Source organism: Aphis gossypii, unplaced genomic scaffold (genome assembly GCF_020184175.1).
Source record: "Aphis gossypii isolate Hap1 unplaced genomic scaffold, ASM2018417v2 Contig01043, whole genome shotgun sequence".
NCBI lineage: Eukaryota > Metazoa > Arthropoda > Insecta > Hemiptera > Aphididae > Aphis > Aphis gossypii.
Genome location: NW_026083426.1, coordinates 18,801 through 28,660, shown reverse-complemented (window position 1 = coordinate 28,660; position 9,860 = coordinate 18,801). Strand labels below are relative to the sequence as shown.

The following is a 9,860-nucleotide window of genomic DNA, read 5'->3' as shown; positions in this document are numbered from 1 at the left end:
TAAAATAGTTAAGTACCTAAAATATATAAAAATAGGTACCTATTATTATAAAGAGAAATAGTAGGTATTAATTATGTAGGTTTTAATCTTAAACATAGTATAAATATGTTATATGAATTTAGGATAGTTTACCTTTTACCACCAATAATATTGTATGAATTTGCCATTTTTTATGTTTGTTTTACATTCATCTTAATTAAAATATATTAGAAACCAGTGAATTTATAAGTACGTGATGAAAAAATAGGCCTTAAATATATGAAATCAATTAATTATTTTGTGCTTTATATATTTCATACTATAAATATATTTTGAAATAGATCCTAGTCACCTAATAATTATTTATATATATATTATATATTAAGTACCTGAAATATCATATTCTAAAATAAACAGTTATAATAACTACACATATTAAACCTAAGTAGTAAGTATAGAACTGTTATGGGTATGAAAAAATAGAGCTGAAAAATATGGAGTAAATTTATAAAAATAATAAAGGAAAACAAAATAGTGATTGTCAGGCAAAAATGAAAATGTTATATCTATATTATTTATAGGAAAGTACACTGTTTATTCAAGTAATATTGTAAAATCGTTAGTTATTACTTTTTACAATTACTACCTATTGTTGACAATATAATTAAACAATTATTCTAACTACTAATTGTTAATTTTAACTAATCAGTATAATACTATAATAGTATTAATGTTATCATGGTGCATACTGTGTATTGTCTTATATATATTTAAATACAATAATTACAATACAAATATTATTATCATAGAACTTTTGAATCCCATATCATTTTTAATTATTGAAAAAGTTCTATATTATAATTAAAAGTTATATTATAATTCTGGATTTCTGTAAATCATAAATATGTTTGATTTGATAGAAATTAACCAGGTACATTTCATGGCAATTTAGTAAATAAAGTTGATATAAATGAATATATTAAATCATACAGTTTGAAAACAAATACTAGTTGGTGTGTAGTAAGTAGTAAAATGTCAACTAGATTTGTTTGTCGGTAAGTAACTATTTATTAAATTATAGCAATGTGACATTGATTAATGATAATGATAATGATGTCTACACTAATAAAATATAATATTTTTATATGAACGTAGGAAAATATTTAAATGTCATCATAGTTCCTTTCATAAAAAAACACCAAAAGAAAATAATAAAGGAAAATCAAAAAATAGTGATTGCCAGGAAAAAATTGAAATTTTATTTAAACTTTCTACTAAGGATACAAAAAAAAAGATGTGTATGTTAAGGTAAATATTATTATATATAAATATATAATGTATCGTTAATTTGTGACTTGTGTAATATTTTAAAATAGATATATAATATTTGGTACAATATAATATGATATAATATATTATGATAGTTAAATTTCATCCAAAATCCAAACTCATTTATCTTAGATTGTTAAAATACAACATTTTAGGATGGACTACCAGCAGTTGTTTCAATTCAAAATGATCATAACCATACAGTTGTTTCTGGAGAGGCATTATCTTATTTAAGACCAACAAAAGATGTAAATATCCAATTTGAAGAGTACTTTAACAGTGGTCTTGGTTAGTTATTGTTTTTTAAAATTATTATAGGTACTGTTAATAACTTTAGAATTGTATTTCATATAGTTCATTATTTTAATTTAGGATTTAGAATTTAATTATTACTTTAGGATTCTACCTGTTAAAAAATAATAATACCTTGTTAATTTTATTATTATTTGGCATAAGTGAATCCATTAGGATTCATGAAGAAAATATTGAACTGAAACATGGAATAAATTCAACTGAACTCGCAAATGCTCATATTAATCCTAAGTATAGAACTGTTAGATATTGGTATGATGAGTGGAAAAAATTAAATCTAGGTCCACATAGTGGAATCGAAGTTAATAAGGTATATTAATTTTCATAGACATTTTTAGTAAAAGAAATATAATATTAAATTATTTATTTTGAATTGAAAAAAATTCAAGCTTTCTTCATTTTATTTTAATATGTTAAATTTTAATTGTGTGATAGTTATTTTTAATTTAAAATTCTAATGCGAAATGATTTTTCCTTAGATATTTTATGTTTAGTCATTGATTTTAATCAATTGTTTATAATTCATAATACCTACTGCATGTTTGCATTATAATATGTTTAAAACAATAATGATCACATTATAACAATTGATAGAACTGATAGAAGGAGAAATACCTATATTTATTCAAGCAATATTTTTAATCTACTATACTAAACTGCAAAATGTTATTAATCAAATCAAGTAATTTACTAATTACATCTAATCAAGGGTTGGTCACTATTTGATTAGTTTTTGTTAGTTTGTAGAGTACAGTTATACAAATTATTATAATAGGTTTTTATTTAAAAATAAAATTCACTCATGTCCCAAAATATCAATGGTATAAAAAGTGTTATGTTTAAAAAATATATATACACCTATACTAATTAATATAATTCAAACATACTTTAAATATAAGTAGGTATCTAACTATTATTATGAAGAGTAATAGTAGGTATGATATATAATCTTATTTTGGATTTTATTTTTCTTGATTTAGTTTAGGTTTATTAGCTCATTACTTTTGATATTTGTAAATTGTAATACCTATAATAATAACATATATATTATTAATTCCAAAATTGTTTGTATTATATAAATTAATAGATCAATCACAAATTAAATATATTATTTCAGTTAAATTAAAACATTATTAAGTTATCATATGATTTGGTTTACAGAAATTGGAGGAAAAAATGTATGAATATGAAAAAAATAATATTATAGTAAAATTTCAAGAGGATCCCTTTGGGATAACAATAATAACTCCCATTATGCAACGTGCACATAATTTAAAGTTAGCTAAAGATATTGCATTTGTCGATAGCACAGCATCGTGTGATTCACAAGGTCATTCAGTTACATTTATGCTTACTTCTTGTGGTATTGGTGCAGTACCTTTAGCAGTTATGATCACTAAAGGCCAATCTTTAGATGATTATATTGCTGTGTTTAAATTACGAAAAGAGGCAGTACCATTAGCGTTTTGTTCACAAGGATATCGATTACAATTGTTAACAGACGATAGTGAGGCTGAACGGCAGGCCATTCAATATGTATGGCCAAATTCTAAGTCACTATTATGTAGATTTCATATATGTCAATCAGTTTGGCGTTGGTTGTTTGAAAAAAAAAACACAATATTGATACTGAAGATAGAAAAATATTATATGGAAAATTTCAAGCCTGTTACTTATATTACTTATATTAAAAATTTTCATAACTGTTTATTTAACTTTCATTTACTGGTTTTAATAAATCTTAAGTAAGATTATTTAAATAATATATATATTATACCTACTATTACTCTTTATAATAATAGGTACCTACCTATTTTTATATATTTTACTTCTACGTTGTTTTAAACAAAATTATTATAATTTATAAGGAAGATTTGTGATTTTTAAACTATTGATTAGTATTAGATTTGCATTACTTACTACTTACTAATTAGGATTAATATGTGTAGTTATTATAACTGTTTATTTTAGAATATGATATTTCAGGTACTTAATTTATAATATATATATAAATAATTATTAGGTGACTAGGATCTATTTCAAAATATATTTATAGTATGAAATATATAAAGCACAAAATAATTAATTGATTTCATATATTTAAGGCCTATTTTTTCATCACGTACTTATAAATTCACTGGTTTCTAATATATTTTAATTAAGATGAATGTAAAACAAACATAAAAAATGGCAAATTCATACAATATTATTGGTGGTAAAAGGTAAACTATCCTAAATTCATATACCATATAACTATTTTTATATATTTTAGGTACTTGACTATTTTAATATAGATATTACACAAGATTTGAGTATAAATTGTTTATTTAGAATTTGAAATTTTTGTAATTATAATATATATAATTTTTAATAATAAAGTCAATCTATTTTAGAATATGATAATAATATTATTGACTATAACCTATTTGGCGGTATTTTAAAATAAACCAATCGTAGAGCATGATATTAATACAGGTGCCGAGCTCATGTACGGAATGCTTATATGCATCCCGACTACCACAAGTCTCAATCCCATTACCTCAACTACCTCCTCAAAGTCTAGACCAATATGAATTTGTCATTTATATAACTAATATACCTAATATATTTATTACATTATAACTTTTATTATCAGATAATTGCAATTACCTTTCTTTATACGATATAATTTTAATAAATGAATTAAAAATTATTAAAACTATTATAAAAATGATAAATAAAATTCAAAATCAATAACTTTACCCTATATAGTTTAACTCAATCGTACATCATATTTCAGTTTAACTAACTAAAAAATCATAAATAAATAAGATATTACCATGATACCCTAACCTAATCTAACACAAGTTGATAAAATAATGTTGACAATAATATACCTACTTAAATGGCAATTTTAGTTAGTCATAACTAATAGTCGTAATGTATAAATTACATAAGGTACCCAACATATTAATCGTTAGGTTAGAAATCGTTTTATATCATTACCTTTTTTAGCGGGAACGCTGATAACATCTGCCATTTTTTTGATCGTCCGTGACGGGTGGCTTTAAAATTGGAACAACACACAGGAACGATGAGCGGATGGTTTTGAGGACGCTTGTCGATGGACGAGCTACAGCAAACAGCGTCGGCGGACGTAACACAAATGAATTCGAATGGCGTCCGACCAGTCCGACCAACTCTCGAGCCGTGATGTGGATAGCGAAGTCAGGGACGGTCAACGGGGGAAGGGGCTCGTTGCTACTCAAACATTCCTTTTTCAGGGATATTATAAACATTTATATTAAAATCATCGAGATAGATAAGAATTGAGCATTGTTATCATTGGATAAATTGGTTATAAATTCCTTGAAAAAGTAATGTCAGAGTCTTTCTCTCTCATATACGTTATCATGTCAATGATCTCTGTCGTACATAATATGTTGGCTTCAAGGTGTTCTACACAAATGAGCCTAACGCGCGGTCTATATATTATAAGTCTATGGTGCTCACGAATGACGATCAAAACGTAAATATCCATCGATTTGCTATGCAATACCACCTAAGGTAGATTGCAGGGCTAAGAAACGATGCCCATAATTTTGGTAACAACGGTTGGTAATAATTTTCGATTACCACCACTCGGGTCTTTATCATTTTTCGAACAACTGCTGAACTCACCGGTGTGCCGAGCTCTCACAGTTCATGGTTTTTTCATATAGTGTTCCGAAACGGTGAGCATAATAATAACAAACTGTACATTGCTTTTGACCGTTGTTCTCTGATAGGCCGATTTAAATTTGCCGCGATTTTATTCTATGATAATTAAAAACGTATGATATCAGATCAGATTATTTATATATTATGAATAAAATTGTATAATATATAAAACTATATGATCTTCTACTTCTTATATTATAAAACGTGTCATTCCGAGTGGATAGGTATACTGAATTACCAATCGGAAAATTAAATTTTTTTCGTAACGCCCGCCGACCGCCGTTATCGAAACGGACACTTCAGCAACCGTCGATAACGCGATTATCACAACGAACGGTTAACAAACTAGTGTTGTTATTTCAACACCAAGCCAACCTTAGTCGGAATCTAACGTGCAAATGTGTATTAGATTAACTCAATTTGGTGTTGATCCATATACTGACTTCAAATAGTTATAACCAGTGGCAGTTCGTAGTAGTTGGCACAGGAGTGCGAATAAAAAATTTAAGAACTATAATACATTATGAAAACAATTAAAATGATAAAATAATAACATAATACATTTATTTAGGATTAATAGGAAACATAAATTATAAATAAAAATTTACACAAATACATTTCGAATCCACCACGCCTCCCGAAATGTAGGATAGGAAGCGTAGCACAATATAAATTTATTTTTCATATGATTACGCTCATAGACATTAGACAGTATTATATAGGTACCATAGACATGTAAAACAACCATATAGCGGACTGCGTATTACATTCCTATAGGAAAGTTGAAGTCGTGCGGCCATAATATGCTAACAGGGCAATGTTTACAAAATAACTCAATGGATAAGATATCCGCCATATTGATAATAATACAATTAACGAATTTATATTCATAATATAAAATTTTGTAAACATTGCCCTGTTAGCATATGACCACTGACTTCAATTTTATCGTGCAGTCCGCTATCTAGTTGTTTTATATGTCTACTAGAAGTTTCAGTTCTAGCCGGATGTGCCTCGCTCTGATGTGAAATTCGAACTGAGTGAATACCCTTGGTCGGAGATGGTACTGTAAAAAAATATCGTAAAAAGTCTAGTAGTCACAATTCTAGTTAACCTAACCTCCGGGGGTTGTGAAAGGCTCCGAAAAATGGTAATTGATCGTCTAGCTATCAGACCTAAACCGGTGTATTATCTATCGTGTTCTGTTGCTTTCCAGGTTTTTTTTTGTGTTTGTAAAAAATAAATAAATACGAAAAACGATAATTGAGTGTCTAGCTATCGCCTATCAGTCATCACATGATGTAAATCGATATCCGCATTGCAATCCGCCTACAACGGATTTTCAGACCTCCTGACGTCGAAGTTTTGGTGTTGTTTTTTTCGTGAAAACACTTAAACTCGATTGCCGTATTTGAGTGTTAAGTATTCAGTAATCACCGTATTCTTATTTCATACTATGAAAGTTAACTGTGTTTTTGATAGCAATAATTATTGTATTTGGTTATTGTCTTAAAGTATAAGTTATATATGTAATAATTTAAATACATTTATACTTATTTATTCTAGGTACATATACATAAATGTAGTATTTTTAGTCACTATTATTAAAATATTTTTTGTCTTATTGGGCAGGTATCTTCTTAAACAAAAAAAAAAAAAGTATTTGCAAGGAAATATAATATAAGTAGTACCTATAACGTGTAAAATAAAATTATTATTATTATTATTAGTCAATACAAACCGTATTTTATTTAATAAACAATATCAACAATAATAAAACATTTGCATTTGCTGGTGCACAAAAACATAAAATGTTTAAAGCATAACATTATAATTAATTAAAGATAAATCCTTAATAATAATGAAGTTAATCTAATTTCCATTGTGCAATTTACTAAAGCTAAAAACCTTATTTGGATCGTTCATAACGCACTCAGTATTGTTCTCACACATTTTAAACTATTTCTATAATTAAATAAATTTTTAATACAACTTTATTATATGATACACAGATCAAAGCAATGTGAGTTCACTTGAACATGAGTAATGGTTAAATATTAAATCACAAATTCACCTAAAATATTATTATTAATTATTTTAAAACATTACACATCCCGGGTAAACAGACACAGTACTTGTGGCAGGGAACATGATCCGTGGCTCAAGATCGAGACCAATAATAAAAAAATACACGATATACCTAATGTAATTAACAGAGTATTGAACACAGTAGATGAAAAACGTGAGAGGAAACCATAGCGTCTCCACGAATGCCTGCGGCAGGTTCATAGTAGTAAACACTATTTTAAAGTACTTATTCGATCTTTGAAATCGCAGGCTCGGGGAGGCTCGCCGAGAGAAAAAAGCTCGAGAAAAACGGTAGAAATCCGGTGGAGAACGGACAATTTTCGAAAAATAACGACAAAATCACGATAATATTCAATAATTTCGATCGCAATTAACAATAGTAGAGTTTTGATAACGGTCGGAATAACGATACCTAGTTGACAACCGAACGGCGAGCCGGAACAATAATAATAATAATAATAATAATAATAATAAAAATCTAATTTTCCGATTGGGAGACACTATTAATTGCTGCGTCGTCGCTGACGGACGGCGAGCGAACTCCTTCGCGTTTTATTATATAAGGACATGATAGGTACCTGTATATAATATTATTGTTAATGTTATTATGATAAAATAAATACAAAAATAAACACGTCGTAAGCTGCTATAGCTGCCGCGCCGTCGTGATGATAATACCTACTATTAAACCTACAGAGTTCATACAATCATACGGGAAACATATACGGGAATTTATATGTGCGATTCACAATGTACCTATGCTATCTATCCATACACCCGTATAATAAAATCTCGAGTAGGTACGTAAGTACGTAACGATTATATGTATGTATATGTACCTATATATACATAGATACTATAAAAAACTGAAAATAATTTTAATACCTAATAATTAAAAATATATTTAATTGTTAATTTGTTAATGTATAATAGGTATACTATATACTAAAATATGTTCCTATTTATTTTATAAATATATTTGTACTAAAAATTGTTCATTTCTGTAGGGGCATCATCACACATATGCACTAGCCGCCACTGGCTATAACATCAAAACTAAGTCTTATTTTTAATAACATTGCTATAATGGCGAAAATATACAGTTATACTCGAGACGCTGTTAAAAACTTACGATTAATATAATTTACTAATGGTTTTATAAACAGACAATAATTAACGAAGATGGATTTTTATATAAAAATGTATACAATATTACAATTATCATGGAATGTTTCACTAAAAATTTCAAAAATTGTCAAATATTTAACAATCCAAATTTTTTCGAATATATAAATATATATATACATATTTATAGGCGAGACGTATTCGAATATTTAGTTTGGAATGCACAATCGGTAAAGGTCGTTTATCGGCATCTAGATGTATATACTATACTACTATAGCAATATATTATAGAATATTGCAACTGCGAGCACAATAGGCAGATAAAATTTGATGAAACGTAGGTATGTGTCACCGTGTGGGGTTCTGCCTAAACCTAACCGGGTCACAAAAATTCCAAAACTGCGTTTAATAAAACTATTTTGTCTTCACTGCTTAAAGGAAGAATCTATTTAATTTTATTTTATTTGGTATACAGTTCAATATTTGAACATGGTCAAAACAAAAAATAAAGACATTCATTTACAATAACCCTCTTTATAATGAAAGTTTATACTCATTATATCAATTATTGGATTATAATTATATAATCTGATAGGTATAATTCAATTAGGTAAATTTAAAGCTAAAATTAATTTTAATTTTTAGATTGAATTTAAGTCTAATAATTACATATATAAGTATTAATGATAATATATTAATATTATAATTTATAACGTATTATACTTGTAAAGACACTATTTATTATTTAAGTTGTAATATTTTAAAGAAATTACTGATTAACTGATAAATTCAAATTACTTCTAATTATAATATCTAAAAAATATTATTCTTAATTGATAAAACTATAGACACATCAGTTGGTAACTAAGTTATTTTATTCAATTTATTTGTCACATACCTAATGCTAATTAATATTTTTAAAGAATAAAAAAAAAAGTCAAATTAAGATAAGTGATATACAAAATATTTATTTACTCTATTATTACATCTCGAATAAATATGGAAGTCAGGAAAATTGCGTTTTAAAATAATGTGGCGATCATGTAATGATCCTTAGAATTTTAGTTAATTATTTAAATATGGCCAAATAATTATAAAAAAAAAAATAATAATACCAATTTTACTAATTGTATAATTCATCTTTGTTTTGTTTTAGAAACTATACATTCAACTCTAAATTTGACAGATAAATCATTTAAAGAAATTGAAACAAGCGCAAGCATTTGGCTGAGCAAAGCTGGCCAAAGATCTAAACATTAAAACAATTAGAATATATTATTATGTATTTGTAATATATTTTATAATACAAACTATTAAAGATAACCTTA

General features: G+C 26.7%; 1 pseudogene; it reads left to right on the top strand.

Moving 5' to 3' along the window:
• The first annotated feature begins 1,132 nt into the window (after nt 1–1,132).
• Nucleotides 1,133–9,792, top strand: LOC126555733 (uncharacterized; annotated as a pseudogene).
• The last annotated feature ends 68 nt before the right edge of the window (nt 9,793–9,860 follow it).